The sequence below is a fragment of the Lithobates pipiens genome, unplaced genomic scaffold, assembly GCF_037356315.1.
Source record: "Lithobates pipiens isolate NorthernLeopardFrog02 unplaced genomic scaffold, aLitPip1_a1.2 Scaffold_19, whole genome shotgun sequence".
Taxonomy (NCBI): domain Eukaryota; kingdom Metazoa; phylum Chordata; class Amphibia; order Anura; family Ranidae; genus Lithobates; species Lithobates pipiens.
This window is the reverse complement of record NW_027507764.1, coordinates 36437047-36455785: the sequence shown is the minus strand read 5'-3', so window position 1 is coordinate 36455785 and position 18739 is coordinate 36437047.

The following is an 18739-nucleotide window of genomic DNA, read 5'->3' as shown; positions in this document are numbered from 1 at the left end:
AAGTTTTATAATTCCTTGTACAACACAATGTAAAAATAATTTAGGTAAGCAAATGAGAGGAAGGGAGAGAGAAATGGGGGATAGAGGGGGTGGAGAGAGGGGGGAGAAAGAGGGGAGGAGAGAGAGTGGAGAGAGAGGGGAGAGGGGAGGAGAGAGAGTGGAGAGAGAGGGGGGGGAGGGGGGGACAGAGGAGGGGAGGAAGGGGAGGGGGGAGAGGAGGGGAGGAAGGGGAAGAGAGGAGGGAGGAAGGGGAAGAGAGGAGGGGAGGAAGGAGTAGGAGAGAGAGGGGGAAGGAGGGGAGAGAGAGAGAGAAGGGAGAGAGAGGGGGAGAGAGAGGGGGAGAAAGAGAGGGAGGGAGAGGGGGAGAGAGAGAGGGAGAGAGGGAGGGAGAGGGGGAGAGAGAGAGGGGCAGAGAGAGGAGGGAGAGAGAGGGGGTAGAGGAGGGGAGGAAGGGGAAGAGAGGAGGGGAGGAAGGGGGAGAGTAGGAGAGAGAGGAGGAAGAGAGGGGGAAGGAGGGGAGAGAGAGAGAGGAGGGAGAGAGAGGGGGAGAAAGAGAGGGAGGGAGAGGGGGGAGAGGGAGAGAGAGAGAGAGGGGGGAGAGAGGGGAGAGAGAGGGGGGAGAGAGGGGAGAGAGTAGGGGAGAGATAGAGAGAGAGGGTGGGGGGAGAGGGGCGGAGGGAGATGAGAAAGAGAGAGGGTTAGAGAGAGAGGGTGGAAAGGGGAGGGGAGAGAGGGGGGTTAGAGATAGGGGGAGAGAGAGAGAGGGGGGGAGAGAGGGGGGAGAGAGAGTAGGAGAGAGAGAGGGGGAGAGAGAGGGGGAGAGAGAGGGGGAGAGTGGAGAGAGAGCGGGAGAGAGGGGGGAGAGAGAGGGGTTAGAGAGAGGGGGCGAGAGAGGGGAGAGAGAAAGGGAGAGAATGAGGGGGAGAAAGAGAGAGATGAGGGACAGAGGGGGCACAGAGAGGGAGAGAGGAGAGAGAGAAGAGAGAGAGGGGGGAGAGAGGGGGAGAGAGAGGAGGGGAGAGAGGGGGGACAAAGAGAGGGAGAGAGAGAGGGGGGAGAGAGAGTGGGGGGAGGAGGGGGGAGAGAGGGATAGAGGGAGAGAGAGGCGGGTGAGAGAGGGGAGAGTGAGGGGAAGAGACCAGATCATCTCTGATAACCTCTATGATCTAGGAGGACTGGAGCAACATCATGACGTCACCTCCAGTCTAGGGAGGAACTCAATCATTTTTTTTGTTGAGTTCTCTTCATAAAGAGGACCTGTCATCCCTTATTTATATTACAAGGGATGTTTATATTCCTTGTAATAGGAATGAAAGTGACAAAAGAAAAAAATGAAAGGGACAGTGTAAAAATAAACAAATCAATAAGAAAAAAAAGTTTAATGTTCCTCCATCCCTCCATACTTGCGTGTGAGGTATCGCCGCAAACTTTAGAGTGAGAGCAATAATTCTAGCGCTAGACCTCCTGTGTAACTCTAAACTGATAACCTGTAAAAAAATTGTCCCCTATGAAGATTTTAAGTATGATAGTTTGACGCCATTCCACGAGTGTGCAAAATTTTTAAAGCAACAATGTTAGTATCTATTTACTCGGTGTAACATCATCTTTTATATGTTAACAAAAAATTGGGTTATATTTTTTTTTTTTTGCATTAAAATTCATTAAAGTGTATTTTTTCCGAAATAATTGCATTTGAAAAACCGCTGCGTAAATACCATGTGACCTAAAAAAAATTGCAACGTTTACATTTTAATTATCCAGGGTCTTGGCTAAAAAATATTTATATATGTAGCACTGACCCCCCGAAGGAGCTGCTGGTTTTATTGGGCTTACCGTTACCTTCTTGACCTCGCCTCCGTCTAGGGGTTCCCGTGGTAGATGGCCCAAAGAAATGTGGAAACTAACACTGAATCTTCTTTATTATTTATTTGAACCAGAAACAGAGTCTCTCAGTTCAGGGTAGAGGGTTAGGGTTAAGCTCAGGTACTTTAGACTGCAAAAATGGAAAGTCTCTTATAGAAAAAATCCAGAGAGTAGCAACTGTCTCACAATTGGATTTTACAGCCCCCGGATAGACCTACTCTCACTAGGCCTAGCAGCCGGTAGGGTGTTAAGCAAAGTCTCTGCCACAGACTTGAGTGTAGAATACTTGAGAAAAGTCTCTGCCACAGACTTTAGCGTTACTGAGGGACATAGACAAATTTAACCTCCTCCCGCCCGCCCTATAGCCGAATGACGGCCGTAGAGCAGGCGCTTTCGTCCGGGAGGCCATCCCTGGACGTCCCGATGTTTACTTCCGCAATGCGCGCCGCCGTGGGCGCGCATCGGGGAAGTTCTGTGTTTGCCGTGTCCCCCGGAGACAGGCAAACCCAGATTGCTGTAAATGGCCAATCACAGCGGCCGTTTACAGCGCGATCGGCGTGTCCAATGAGAGATGATCTCATATGTAAACATATGAGATCATCTCTCAGTGTCGCTCTCCCTCCTCACACAGACAGCATGTGAGGAGGGAGAGATGAACGGCTGCAGCGGCCGTAAGTGTGAAAAAAAAAAAAGTGCCACCCGCCCCAGTGCCATCCTCCCCCAGTGCCATCCTGCCCCAGTACCATCCACCCCAGTGCCATCCACCCCAGTGCTACCTGCCCCCAGTGCTACCTGTTAGTGCTATCTGTCCCCAGTGCCATCTGTCATCAGTGCCACGTATAAGTGCCATGTGTCATCAGTGCCACGTATAAGTGCCATCTGTCATCAGTGCCACATATTAGTGCCATCTGTCATCAGTGCCACATGTCATCAGTACCACGTATAAGTGTCATCATTGCCACGTATCAGTGCCATCTGTCATCATGCCACATGTCATTGTCCTGGTGCTCCAGGGCCTTCAAAAGTGTAATATGTAGTCAACAAGTTAGATGTGTAATTTATGCTCCTAGAACACATGATGGCGCTCCCTGCATGTTGGGCCTCTCTATGTGGCCAGGCTGTGAAAAAGTCCCACACATGTGGTATTGTAATACTCAGGAGGAGTAGCAGAATTTTTTTGGCTGTGTCATTTGTGGTATACACATGCCATGTGAGAGAAATAACCTATTACAATGACAATTTTGTGGAAAAAAATAAAAAAAATGAAAAATCTTAATTTGGCAAAGAATTGTGGGAAAAAAATGACAACATCAAAAAGCTCACCATGCCTCTTACTAAATACCTTGGAATGTCTACTTTCCAAAAAGGGGTGATTTGGGGGGTATTTGTACTTTCCTGACTTGTTCGGGACACAAGAAGCGAGATTGGCCACCAGTACATCAGATGTGATCAATTTTGTGTGATTCGCACCACAGCTTGTAGACTCTCTAACTTTCACAAAGACCAAATAATATCCACTAATTTGGGTTATTTTTACCAAAGATATGTAGCAGTATAAATTGTGGCCAAAATTTATGAAGAAAAATTTATAATTTGCATAATTTTGTCACAGAAACAAAGAAATATGCGTTTTTTTTTTCAAAATTTTCGGTCTTTTTTCATTTATAGCGCAAAAAATAAAACCCCCAGAGGTGATCAAATACCACCAAAAGAAAGCTCTATTTGTGGGAAAAAAAGGACAAAAAATTCATTTGGGTACAGTGTCGCATGACTGAGTAATTGTCATTCAAAGTGTGAGAGCACTGAAAGCTGAAAATTGGTCTGGGCAGGAAGGGTGTTTAAGTGCCCAGTAAGCAAGTGGTTAAAGAGTTATCATACAGTACCTGTATCTCTCAGCCAATCCGGTGATACCATATGAGTGTAGATCCATGTAGTGTCCTTCAACCAAGCACACGGCCTTCTCCTGAAGAGTCCTCCCCTGGGCTTTCTCCAGTTGCTGGGCCTCTCCCTTGGATGAGACGGCACCGGACCACCTTTGGATCAATAGGTCCCAAAATCCATTCAGGCCTATCCCTGCAGCTGCGTCACCTCGGGGCTAGCCAGCCCTAAGACCCGAAATGCATGGCTCCGCACCCCAGGCCAGGAGGGCCATGGGGGCCTGTCAGAAGGACCAGAACCACACAGACAGAAAATATTCAACAGAGCAGAACCGAAGACATAGTTACATAGTTACATAGTTACATAGTTAGTAAGGTTGAATAAAGACACCAGTCCATCCAGTTCAACCTGAGCGAGTGTCTACAATTGTCCCTATCCCTGTATATTACACACTCACATCGGTCCCTACCCTCAAGGAGCCCACAATCCAAGGTCCCCATTTTATATACTAGGGCCAATTTGTTTGGACAGAAGCCAATTAACCTACCTGCATGTCTTTGGGGTGTGGGAGGAAACCGGAGTACCCGGAGGAAACCCACGCAGGCACAGGGAGAACATGCAAACTCCAGGCAGGTAGTGTCATGGTTGGGATTTGAACCAGCGACCAATTCTTACTGCTAGGTGAGAGTGCTAACCACTACACCACTGTGCCGCCCAAGACACGTGATGTCAGTACCTTAAATACCACCTCCCAGAATGCACAGCAGGAGAACATTCAGGCCAGTCCCTGCAGCTGCGTTGCCTCGGGCTAGCCAGCCCCGAGACCCGAAATGCATGGCTCCGCACCCCAGGCCAGGAGGGCCATGGGGGCCGGTCAAAAGGACCAGAACCACACAGACAGAAAATATTCAACAGAGCAGAACCAAAGACACGTGATGTCAGTACCTTAAATACCACCTCCCAGAATGCACAGCAGGAGAACATTCAGGCCAGTCCCTGCAGCTGCGTTGCCTCGGACTAGCCAGCCCCGAGACTCGAAATGCATGGTTTCCGCACCCCAGGCCAGGAGGGCCATGGGGTTGGGTCAGGAGGACCACCTGAACCGAACAGAGAGAAAATAATCTCCCCGAACCCCGAACCTTAAATACCTCCTCCCAGAATGCACAGCAGGAGAACACTCCCACTAGGGGTGGTTCCGAAAGAACAGTGGCATTCAATACACCCAGCTAAACTGCATTCTTACTCTTGCTGGCGGTTACAGCGACACCTGCGGTCAAGGAGAACCCAGAGCAACCCATCTAGACTGGTACTGAAACCAGAAATGTAGAAAATTAGCCCCAAAACCCAACTGCAGTTTCATAGCGCCTGCTCGCCAGGAGCCAGCGCTACATATAATATTCATATTTATATAATATATATTTATAATTGAATTATATAATATCATTTTCTAACAAAAAAATTCTTATTATTACTTGTGTAAGGCCAGGCCCTGGTTACAATAACACAAATATGAAAGCGGAAGCTGGTACAATATTGTAAAGGTCATATAAAATAGTACTTTAGGATGAATTTGGCAATAATAGCTCGAAATATGGAAGTTTATAGATTTCCATTAAAGCAATTTCCTACTTTTAATTAAATATGACGCATTGACCGACAGACATGAGCAGCGAGTAGCAACACAACCTGATAAAATGTAACAATACACAAATATCAACTACAACATTCTAATCTCGAACATTTTGACCCGAACCTTTGCAAAGCACAGTGGAGTCCATTATGATGCTATGAATAGACAAATCAATCTAAAGAGGCTTCACAAACACACAAAGCCCATAAACAACTTCATGAAGCAATACTAAAATGTATCCTACAATTATAGAAAATAAATTTGTATTTTTATTAGTATCATTATACTTATTTAACCACTTGACCTCCAGAAGGTTTTACTCCATTCATGACCAGACCATTATTATTATTTTTTATTTATTTTTTTGCTATTCAGCACTGCACTATTTTAACTGGCAATTGCGCGGTCATGCAACCCTGTACACAAATTACATTTTTTATCATTTTTTCAATTTTCATCATTTTTTTCACACAAATAGAGTTCTAGAATCCTTTTGGCGGTATTTGATCACCTCTACGTTTTTTTTTTCTTTTTTATTATATAAATGAAAAAAGACCGAAAATTTTGAAAAAAATAAACAATATTTATACTTTCTGTTATAAAACCTTTCCAATAAAATAATCAAAAAAATCCCATTTCTTCATAAAAAAAAAAAAAAAAAAAAAAAAAAAAAACACACTTCCTTATAAGTTTAGGTCAAAATGTATTCTGCTGCATCCCAATAAGAATATATTGAACGCAAAATTTTAATTATATAAATGAAAAAAACGACAGAAAATGTTGAAAAAAACAACAATATTTATATTTTCTGTTATAAAACTTTTCCAATAAAATAATCAAAAAAATCCCATTTCTTCATAAATTTAAGCCAAAATGTATTCTTTTACATGTCTTTGGTAAAAAAAAAAAAAAAAAAACCAATAAGCGTATATTGATTGGTTTACGCAAAATTTTTATTATATAAATGAAAAAAGACAGAAAATTTTGAAAAAAAACCCCAATATTTATACTTTCTATTATAAAACTTTTCCAATAAAATGATCAAAAAAATCCCATTTCTTCATAAATTTAAGGCAAAATAAATTCTTTTACATGTCTTTGGTAAAAAAAAAAAAAATCCCAATAAGGGTATATTGATTGGTTTACGCAAAATTTTTGTTATATAACTGAAAAGAGACCAGAAATGTTAAAAAAAACAACATTTATACTTTCTGTTATCAAATCTATCCAATAAAATAGTAAAAAAAAAAAAAAAAAACACACTTCCTCATAAGTTTAGGTCAAAATGTATTCTGCTGCATGCCTTTGGTAAGAAAAAAAAAAATCCCAATAAGCATATATTGATTGGTTTACGCAAAATTTGAATTATATAAATGAAAAAACGACAGGAAATGTTGAAAAAAAAACAACAATATTTATACTTTCTGTTATAAAACCTTTCCAATAAAATAATCAAAAAAAATCCCATTTCTTCATAAATTAAAGCCAAAATTTATTCTTTTACATTTCTTTGGTAAAAAAAAAATCCCAATAAGCGTATATTGATTGGTTTACGCAAAATGTTTATTATATAAATGAAAAAAACGACAGAAAATGTTGAAAAAAAAACAATATTTATACTTTCTATTATAAAACCTTTCCAATAAAATAATCAAAAAAAAAAAAATTTCATAAATTTAAGCCAAAATGTATTCTTTTACATGTCTTTGGTAAAAAAAAAAAAAAAAAAAAAAAGACCAAAAATGTTTAAAAAAAAAACAATATTAATACTTTCTGTTATCAAATCTATCCAATAAAATAGTAAAAAAAAAAAAAAAAAAAAAAAAAAAAAACACACTTCCTCATAAGTTTAGGTCAAAATGTATTCTGCTGCATGCCAAAAATCCCAATAAGAATATATTGATTGGTTTACGCAAAATTTGAATTATATAAATGAAAAAAACGACAGAAAATGTTGAAAAAAAACAACAATATTTATACTTTCTGTTATAAAACTTTTCCAATAAAATAATCAAAAAAATGGAAAATTTATATCAAATACTTACCGTAATTTTCCTTTCCTGATGGGCTCCATGGCAGCATACGTGTGGGGTTAGCCCCGCCTCCATAATTACCCAATAGGACCTCTACTCCCATAAATCTTTGCTCCAAGCTGCTATCCGTGTTCCGTAACTAGCCTACTCCAACATTTGGGAGGGAACTCCTGCTGCCATGGAGCCCATCAGGAAAGGAAAATTACGGTAAGTATTTGATATAAATTTTCCATTTTCCTGACAGGCTCCATGGCAGCATACGTGTGGGAAATAACTCGCCAAACACACCCGGGTGGGCTAAAAATGTTGAGCAAAGAAACTAGAATTTTATTTTTCATTGTCCACTGACAATACTTGTAAACCAAAATTAACAGAAGAAAGCGCAGCTGGCTCTACACAATAATGGGAAACAAAGGTATTAATTGAAGACCAGGAAGCTGCTCTACAGATAACTTCTGGTCCGACATGTCGAACTGCTGCCCAAGAGGTCGAGATGCCCCGAGTTGAATGAGCCGTCACTGCCTCAGGAGGAACCATGCCCTTTGCCTTGTATGCCCTTTGAATCGTTTGGACCACCCAAGATGAGATTGATCTTACTGATGCTCGCATCCCTTTATTTTTGCCATGAAGAAGGACAAAAAGAAAGTCTGTTCGTCTGAACGAGGCTGTAGCGTCCAGATATTGTTTCAAGGTGCGACCAACATCCAGGGGATGAATCTCTTGGTTGTCTGACATTCTAAACGTAGGTAGCACGATCTCCTGATTTTCGTGAAATACTGATGTGACTTTTGGATTTGATCCAAGCATAGGGATCAGGACCACTCTGTCCGGAAAGAAAGTTAGAAATGGTTCAACTGACCCAAGATTCCTAATTTCCGACACCCTTTTGGCTGAAGTTATTGCCACCAGAAACACCGTCTTGATAGTGAGATCTCCTAAAGACAGGGGAGCATCCAAACCTTTCCCAAGATCAGAAAGAAAGTCCAATACTAACGGAAGGTCCCATTTGGGAAACCTGGGTCTCTTTTGAGGCCTAAGCCTGATGGCTCCTTTAAAGAATTGTTGAATTAAGGTGTGATTCGCCCACGAAACTCCTGTAAAGGCTGAAATGGCTGAAACTTGTACTCTAAGAGAGCTAAGTCTAACCCTGACTGAAGGAAAGACAAGATATCTTGAACTGCTGGAGAATTATATGAATTTGACCTAGAAGACATGTGGCCCATAAACCTGGCCCATATACGTTCGTACACTTTATTGGTACTCTTCCGTCTGGCACTAAGAAGGGTTGGAATCGCTTCTTCTGGGCAACCTAGAGCTTCTAGCCTTCCCCTCTCAAGAACCATGCCCTGAGGTGTAGACAGGATGGGCACGGGTGTAACAGCGTGCCTTGAGACAGTAGATCTGGCCTGAGAGGCAGGGGAACTGGGTCCTGATAGCTGAGGAGCAACAGCAGAGGAAACCAAGGCCTGTTGGGCCAGAATGGTATTATCGCAATGATTTCCACCTTCTCCCCTCTGAGCCTCCGAAGGAACTGTAGGATTACAGGAACTGGAGGGAAGGCATAGGCTCTCTGGAACTTCCAACAATCCGTGAGAGCATCTATCCCGAACGCCTGAGGATCCCTGAACCTCGAGTAGTATCTGTGCATCTTGCGATTGTACGGCGAAGCGAACAGATCGACCTCTGGAGATACTCCCAGAGTCAGAAGCCACTCGAAGACATCCCTGTGAAGGGACCACTCGTTGTTGTCTATTTTGACCCTTGACAGAAAATCTGCTTGAACATTCTGGACTCCTGGGATGTATACAGCAGAAATGTTGACCACATTCTTCTGAGCCCAGTTCATTATCGGTTCTACTTCTCGTAATAGAGACCAACTGCGAGTCCTTCCTTGTTTCTTTATATAGGCCACTGCAGCTGTGTTGTCCAGTCTTAACATTACTGACGACCCTGCCACCAGATGGCGAAATGCTATGAGTGCTCGAAAGGCTGCTCTCAACTCCAGGATGTTGGAGACCACATACCGCGACGGGAACGACCACCTTCCTTGAGCTACTTCCGTAAGGCAATGGGCGCCCCAACCTTTGTTGCTGGCATCTAAGGTTACTATTATCCAGGAAATGGGGACTTTCGAATGATGGTTGCGTAGATTCTTTCCTTGAAGCCACCAGAGGAGAGACATCCTCATCGCTGGTGTAAGGCGTATGCGCTGTGTTTGATTGGACGAGTCCCACTGTTGCAGAAACCCTTTCTGGAAGGGACGAGTGTGCCACTGGGCCCACTTCACCATAGGGATGGTGGCCGTCATTGTGCCGATCACTTTCAAGCATTGTAGAGCCGAAAGATGAGATGATTCCCAAGCCTTGTGAATCCTGTCCCGGATCACACTGATTTTTTCCTCCGGCAGGGAGATAGTGCCTTTTAATGTGTCGAACTGAGCCCCTAGAAACACGATCACTTGAGTTGGAACCAGATGGCTCTTCTCTAGGTTCAGGAGCCAACCAAACGTCTGCAGAGTGGAGATGACTAAACTCTTGTGTTCCAGAATTTGATCTCTGTCCTGAGATAATAGGAGCAAATCGTCCAGATAATGATGGAGACGAACTCCTTTGACTCGTAAAAGAGCTACTATCGCTAGGAGTACCTTGGAGAAGACCCGAGGAGATGTCGTCAACCCGAATGGGAGACAGGTAAACTGGAGGTGTTGATCGCCAACTGCGAAACGGAGAAATTGCTGGAAATCCCTTGCTACTGGCACATGAAAGTATGCGTCCTTCAAATCGATTGAGATTAACCAATCCCCTAGCTGCACTGACTGTTGGATTGTAAGAAGAGACTCCATCTTGAACTTTTCCTTGCGAATGAAGGAATTGAGGTGGGTCAAATCTATCACCGGCCTCCATGCGCCATTTCTTTTCTGAACCATAAACAGAGGAGAATACATGCCTTCGCCACGTTCGTCTTCTGGCACGGGCACGGCTGCACCTTGATCCAGCAAACAACTTACGTAGGTCAATAGGACCTGTTTCTTTTCCTCTAAACCTGGAATTGTTGTGGGAATGAACCTTAACCTCGGAGTGTTGATGAAAGTCCACTTGTGACCCGAGGAAACCGTCTTGACGGTCCAATAATCTTGAATTGAGGCCGCCCAAACATGTCGGTAGTGAAGAAGGCGAGCCCCCACCTGACATGTTTGAGCGGGCCCAATTTCAAAAAGATTTGGTAGAATCTTGATTACCTGCGGAAGCCCCCTTTGAGGTTTTCTTAAGGGAGGATTGTCTGGACCTCCAAGATCTAGAGAACTCCCTGCCGGGCCTATAACTGCGCGCTTCTCTAGCGCGATCCGAGGTCTGCCTTCTTGAGAAAATACGTTTTTGGTTTTGAAGACGTCTGTCTTGAGGGAGGAACCCAGACCTCCCACCCGTGGCCCGGGATATGGCGCTATCTAGTTTATTACCAAACAAGGAGGTACCCTCAAATGGTATACGACACCATGCCTGCTTAGATGTTGGATCCGCCAACCAGGGACGGAGCCACAAAGCACGGCGTGCCGAGACTGCTGCCAACATAGCCCGAGACAGAAGGCGGGTAATGTCAATAGATGCCTCCCCCAAAAAAGCTGATGCCATTCTGATCTCCTGAATAGGAGAGTCTTTAGCCGTATTCACTGAGATACCTCTCAAGAACTCTTCAACATTGTCGGCCCATATTTCAATAGCCTTTGAGACTGCGGCTAAAGCCAAAGTTGGTTTACAAGCCATCCCTGAAGTTAGATAAATTCTTTTCAGATCTGAGTCAATTCTTCTCTCTAACGGATCTTTGAAAGATACCGTGTCTTCCAAAGGGAGAGTCACGTATTTAACTAAACGCATAAGTGCTGCGTCTACCAGAGGAGCTGATTCAAGGTGCTTCACATCATCCTCCTTAAAGGGGTACAATTTAGACACCTTTGATTGCATGGAGCTCTTCCTATCAATCTTGCTCCACTCTTCAGTAATGATTTCTCCCAATTCAGATAGGAAAGGAAAATGTTGCCGTTCCTTTTTGAGTTGTTTGAAAAACTTTCTTTGTTTGGGGAGGGGGGAAGTAGTGGGTTCTTCCCATTTTAAAGCTTCTTTCACTGCCTTGACAAGAGCAGGTACTAAAGCATAATCAAATCCTACTCCTGGATCCTCTGGATCCGATTCGCTGTCAGACAAGAGCACAGAGTGGTGGCTTGGTTGAGAAGATTCCCCAGTCTCTTGTAAGAGCCCTTCACCTCCTGAAGGACATAATGGGTCTGAGGGGGATTCCATAGCGTGATGAGCTTCCCTCTGCTGCAGGGATTCCTTTACCACTCTTCTCACCATAGATTCCAAGCGTTGATCCGCACCATCTCTTTCATCTGCGACTTTAGAGAAGCAATGATCACAGAGCGATTTGTCTGATGGGATGGGCATCTTACAGCCCCAACATGAATTATCTGGTCCTCTGCTTGAGTGCGAGTGACCACTGCGTTGTCCAGATCTGGAAGACCTGCGGTAACCAGACTTTGACGATGATTTGCGGTGGTGCGATTTTGACGATCCACTGCGACTATGCGCACTGTAATGCGGTTCAGACCTAGAAGGGCTATAAGGAAATATACAAGAAAGAGAGAGAGATACAGACCAGGCTGGTATCAAATGCTAAGGAATACTCCACATATACACAGCAATCCAGCCATGCACATACCTGTTACAAGCGGGCAGGTCACTAGTAGGCAGTGAGGCATCCATGACTAAGAACGCTGACTGTAACAACAATAGACCCTCATAAGCAGCCATACAAAAACACAGGAGCAATAATACATCAGAGCAGATCATAACCTACCTTACACCAACCAGAGAACGGCCCCGGGAAGTTGCTGAATTTCCTGCAATCATTCCCAAATTCTGACATCTCTCACTGTGTTTTAAATATGGCGCCCATGACGTCATCAGCGGCGTCAGACGCGAGATGCCCGCGCGCATGCGCGGGAACCAAGCCTCGCTTTGGATTTGGGTCCGCGCATGCGCAGAACGCAGCGCTGGACCCGGAAACAGGGGGAGAAAGGCTGCTGGAACGCGGAAGCGTCAGCGCCTATGCACAAGAACCAGCTGGCATATGAAAAGACACAGATAGAAAAAAGAAAAACACATAAACACTGCTGCCATGAAAAACGGAATTTTTACAGCTCACCACTCCACCAACGATCGCCTGGCCGAACAGGTTCAAGCACACACCACCGATCCATCGGGCAGATAATGGCCACCTTACATAGCAGGTAATAAGCTGTGCGCACTTTATCTTCGGACAAACCAAGCCTTCAGCGCTACTCTGCCATACACTCCATACCCATGCTTAATAGACAGGGCCTATCGGAGGAACAAAAGCTTGATAGTCGGCCGACTTGATCATAGTGAAGATCTCTTCAGATAGGAAACACCTGTGCTATGGAGGAGGACAAAAAAGGAACACGGATAGCAGCTTGGAGCAAAGATTTATGGGAGTAGAGGTCCTATTGGGTAATTATGGAGGCGGGGCTAACCCCACACGTATGCTGCCATGGAGCCTGTCAGGAAAATCCCATTTCTTCATAAATTTAAGCCAAAATGTATTCTTTTACATGTCTTTGGTAAAAAAAAAAAAATCCCAATAATGGTATATTGATTGGTTTACGCAAAATTTTTATTATATAAATGAAAAAAGACAGAAAATGTTGAAAAAAAACAACAATATTTATACTTTCTGTTATAAAACTTTTCCAATAAAATAATCAAAAAAATCCCATTTCTTCATAAATTTAAGGCAAAATATATTCTTTTACATGTCTTTGGTAAAAAAAAATCACAATAAGCGTATATTGATTGGTTTACGCAAAATTTTTGTTATATAACTGAAAAGAGACCAAAAATGTTAAAAAAAAAACAACATTTATACTTTTTGTTATCAAATCTATCCAATAAAATAGTAAAAAAAACCAAACAAATAAAACACACTTCCTCATAAGTTTAGGTAAAAATGTATTCTGCTGCATGCCTTTGGTAAGAAAAAAAAAAATCCCAATAAGCATATATTGATTGGCTTACGTAAAATTTTTATTATATTAATGAAAAAACGACCGAAAATGTTGAAAAAAAAAAAACCAACAATATTTATTCTTTCTGTTATAAAACCTTTCCAATAAAATAATCAAAAAAAAAATCTCATTTCTTCTTAAATTTAAGCCAAAATGTATTCTTTTACATGTCTTTGGTAAAAAAATAAAAATAAATAATAAATCCCAATAAGCGTATATTGATTGGTTTACGCAAAATTTTTATTATATAAATGAAAAAAGACAGAAAATTTTGAAAAAATAAACAATATTTATACTTTCTGTTATAAAACTTTTCCAATAAAATGATCAAAAAAATCCCATTTCTTCATAAATTTAAGGCAAAATATATTCTTTTACATGTCTTTGGTAAAAAAAAATCCCAATAAGGGTATATTGATTGGTTTACGCAAAATTTTTGTTATATAACTGAAAAGAGACCAGAAATGTTAAAAAAAAAAAAACATTTATACTTTCTGTTATCAAATCTATCCAATAAAATAGTAAAAAAAACACACTTCCTCATAAGTTTAGGTCAAATTGTATTCTGCTGCATGCCTTTGGTAAGAAAAAAAAAATCCCAATAAGCATATATTGATTGGTTTACGTAAAATTTTTATTATATAAATGAAAAAAGACAGAAAATTTTGAAAAAAAAACCCCAATATTTATACTTTCTATTATAAAACTTTTCCAATAAAATGATCAAAAAAATCCCATTTCTTCATAAATTGAAGGCAAAATATATTCTTATACATGTCTTTGGTAAAAAAAAAAATCCCAATAAGGGTATATTGATTGGTTTACGCAAAATTTTTGTTATATAACTGAAAAGAGACCAGAAATGTTAAAAAAAAACAACATTTATACTTTCTGTTATCAAATCTATCCAATAAAATAGTAAAAAACAAAACAAAAAAAAACACACTTAGGCCGCGTACACACGGGCGGACTGTTCGCCTAACTTTGTCCGCTGAACAGTGTTTGGGCGGACAGTCCGCTCGTGTGTGGGCTTTCAGCGGACAGTTTCAGCGGACAGTTGGACGGACAAGGTTTTTCGGAATTTCCGAAAAACTGTCCGCTGAAACCTTGTTTCAGCGAACAGTCCGCTCGTGTGTAGGCTTGTTCGTCAAACAAAGTTGCGCGCATGCTCAGAAAGGATTTTCACGCCGAAAGCTATAATGCAGTGTGTAGGACGTCGTATTTTGCGTCCCGTCGTACGTGCCGTTCACGTCATCGCGCACGGTTTCAGCAAACTGTTCGTTCGTCGTGTGTGGCCATGTCCGTCCATGCTAATTTTGAGCGAACTGTTTGCTGAAACTGTTGGACGGACAAAGTTGGGCGAACAGTCCCCGCGTGTGTACGCGCCCTTCCTCATAAGTTTAGGTCAAAATGTATTCTGCTGCATGCCTTTGGTAAGAAAAAAAAAAAAATCCCAATAAGCATATATTGATTGGTTTACATAAATTTTTTATTATATAAATGAAAAAACGACCGAAAATGTTGAAAAAAAAACCCAACAATATTTATACTTTCTGTTATAAAACCTTTCCAATAAAATAATCAAAAAAAAAATCCCATTTCTTCTTAAATTTAAGCCAAAATATATTCTTTTACATGTCTTTGGTAAAAAAAGAAAATCCCAATAAGCGTATATTGATTGGTTTACCCAAAATTTTTATTATATAAATGAAAAAAGAAAGAAAATATTGAAAAAAAAAAACAATATTTATACTTTCTATTATAAAACCTTTCCAATAAAATAATCCAAAAAAATCAAATTTTTCATCAATTTAAGCCAAAATGTATTCTTTTACATGTCTTTGGTAAAAAAAAAAAAAAGAAAAAAGACCAAAAATGTTTAAAAAAAACAACATTTATACTTTCTGTTATCAAATCTATCCAATAAAATAGTAAAAAAAAAACAAAAAAAAAACACTTCCTCATAATTTAGGTCAAAATGTATTCTGCTGCATGCCAAAAATCCCAATAAGAATATATTGATTGGTTTACGCAAAATTTGAATTATATAAATGGAAAAAACGACAGAAAATGTTGAAAAAAAAACAACAATATTTATACTGTCTGTTATAAAACCTTTCCAATAGAATAATCAAAAAAAATCCCATTTCTTCATTAAAAAAAAAAAACACACTTCCTCATAAGTTTAGGTCAAAATGTATTCTGCTGCATCCCAATAAGAATATATTGATTGGTTTACGCAAAATTTGAATTATATAAATGAAAAAAAACACAGAAAATGTTGAAAAAAAAACAACAATATTTATACTTTCTGTTATAAAACCTTTCCAAAAAAAATTCAAAATTTTTCATAATTTTAAGCCAAAATGTATTCTTTTACATGTCTTTGGTAAAAAAAAAAAAAAAAAAGAAAAAAGACCAAAAATGTTTTAAAAAAACAACATTTATACTTTCTGTTATCAAATCTATCCAATAAAATAGTAAAAAAAAAAAAAACACACTTCCTCATAAGTTTATGTCAAAATGTATTCTGCTGCATGCCAAAAATCCCAATAAGAATATATTGATTGGTTTACGCAAAATTTGAATTATATAAATGAAAAAAACGACAGAAAATGTTGAAAAAAAAACAACAATATTTATACTTTCTGTTATAAAACCTTTCCAATAAAATAATCAAAAAAAATCAAATTTCCTGACAGGCTCCATGGCAGCATACGTGTGGGTTAGCCCCACCTCCATAATTACCCAATAGGACCTCTACTCCCATAAATCTTTGCTCCAAGCTGCTATCCGTGTTCCTTTTTTGTCCTCCTCCATAGGACAGGTGTTTCCTATCTGAAGAGATCTTCACTACGATCAAGTCGGCCGACTATCAAGCTTTTGTTCCTCCGATAGGCCCTGTCTATTAAGCATGGGTATGGAGTGTATGGCAGAGTAGCGCTGAAGGCTTGGTTTGTCCGAAGATAAAGTGCGCACAGCTTATTACCTGCTATGTAAGGTGGCCATTATCTGCCCGGTGGATCGGTGGTGTGTGCTTGAACCTGTTCGGCCAGACGATCGTTGGTGGAGTGGTGAGCTGTAAAAATTCAGTTTTTCATGGCAGCAGTGTTTATGTGTTTTTCTTTTTTCTATCTGTGTCTTTCATATGCCAGCTGGTTCTTGTGCATAGGCACTGACGCTTCCGCGTTCCAGCAGCCTTTCTCCCCCTGTTTCCGGGTCCAGCGCTGCGTTCTGCGCATGCGCGGACCCAAATCCAAAGCGAGGCTTGGTTCCCGCGCATGCGCGCGGGCATCTCGCATCTGACGCCGCTGATGACGTCATGGGCGCCATATTTAAAACACAGTGAGAGATGTCAGAATTTGGGAATGATTGCAGGAAATTCAGCGACTTCCCGGGGCCATTCTCTGGTTGGTGTAAGGTAGGTTATGATCTGCTCTGATGTATTATTGCTCCTGAGTTTTGTATGGCTGCTTATGAGGGTCTATTGTTGTTACAGTCAGCGTTCTTAGTCATGGATGCCTCACTGCCTACTAGTGACCTGCCCGCTTGTAACAGGTATGTGCATGGCTGGATTGCTGTGTATATGTGGAGTATTCCTTAGCATTTGATACCAGCCTGGTCTGTATCTCTCTCTCTTTCTTGTATATTTCCTTATAGCCCTTCTAGGTCTGAACCGCATTACAGTGCGCATAGTCGCAGTGGATCGTCAAAATCGCACCACCGCAAATCATCGTCAAAGTCTGGTTACCGCAGGTCTTCCAGATCTGGACAACGCAGTGATCACTCGCACTCAAGCAGAGGACCAGATAATTCATGTTGGGGCTGTAAGATGCCCATCCCATCAGACAAATCGCTCTGTGATCATTGCTTCTCTAAAGTCGCAGATGAAAGAGATGGTGCGGATCAACGCTTGGAATCTATGGTGAGAAGAGTGGTAAAGGAATCCCTGCAGCAGAGGGAAGCTCATCACGCTATGGAATCCCCCTCAGACCCATTATGTCCTTCAGGAGGTGAAGGGCTCTTACAAGAGACTGGGGAATCTTCTCAACCAAGCCACCACTCTGTGCTCTTGTCTGACAGCGAATCGGATCCAGAGGATCCAGGAGTAGGATTTGATTATGCTTTAGTACCTGCTCTTGTCAAGGCAGTGAAAGAAGCTTTAAAATGGGAAGAACCCACTACTTCCCCCCCTCCCCAAACAAAGAAAGTTTTTCAAACAACTCAAAAAGGAACGGCAACATTTTCCTTTCCTATCTGAATTGGGAGAAATCATTACTGAAGAGTGGAGCAAGATTGATAGGAAGAGCTCCATGCAATCAAAGGTGTCTAAATTGTACCCCTTTAAGGAGGATGATGTGAAGCACCTTGAATCAGCTCCTCTGGTAGACGCAGCACTTATGCGTTTAGTTAAATACGTGACTCTCCCTTTGGAAGACACGGTATCTTTCAAAGATCCGTTAGAGAGAAGAATTGACTCAGATCTGAAAAGAATTTATCTAACTTCAGGGATGGCTTGTAAACCAACTTTGGCTTTAGCTGCAGTCTCAAAGGCTATTGAAATATGGGCCGACAATGTTGAAGAGTTCTTGAGAGGTATCTCAGTGAATACGGCTAAAGACTCTCCTATTCAGGAGATCAGAATGGCATCAGCTTTTTTGGGGGAGGCATCTATTGACATTACCCGCCTTCTGTCTCGGGCTATGTTGGCAGCAGTCTCGGCACGCCATGCTTTGTGGCTCCGTCCCTGGTTGGCGGATCCAACATCTAAGCAGGCATGGTGTCGTATACCATTTGAGGGTACCTCCTTGTTTGGTAATAAACTAGATAGCGCCATATCCCGGGCCACGGGTGGGAGGTCTGGGTTCCTCCCTCAAGACAGACGTCTTCAAAACCAAAGACGTATTTTCTCAAGAAGGCAGACCTCGGATCGCGCTAGAGAAGCGCGCAGTTATAGGCCGGGCAGGGAGTTCTCTAGATCTTGGAAGTCCAGACAATCCTCCCTTAAGAAAACCTCAAAGGGGGCTTCCGCAGGTAATCAAGATTCTACCAAATCTTTTGAAATTGGGCCCGCTCAAACATGTCAGGTGGGGGCTCGCCTTCTTCACTACCGACATGTTTGGGCGGCCTCAATTCAAGATTATTGGACCGTCAAGACGGTTTCCTCGGGTCACAAGTGGACTTTCATCAGCACTCCGAGGTTAAGGTTCATTCCCACAACAATTCCAGGCTCAGAGGAAAAGAAACAGGTCCTAT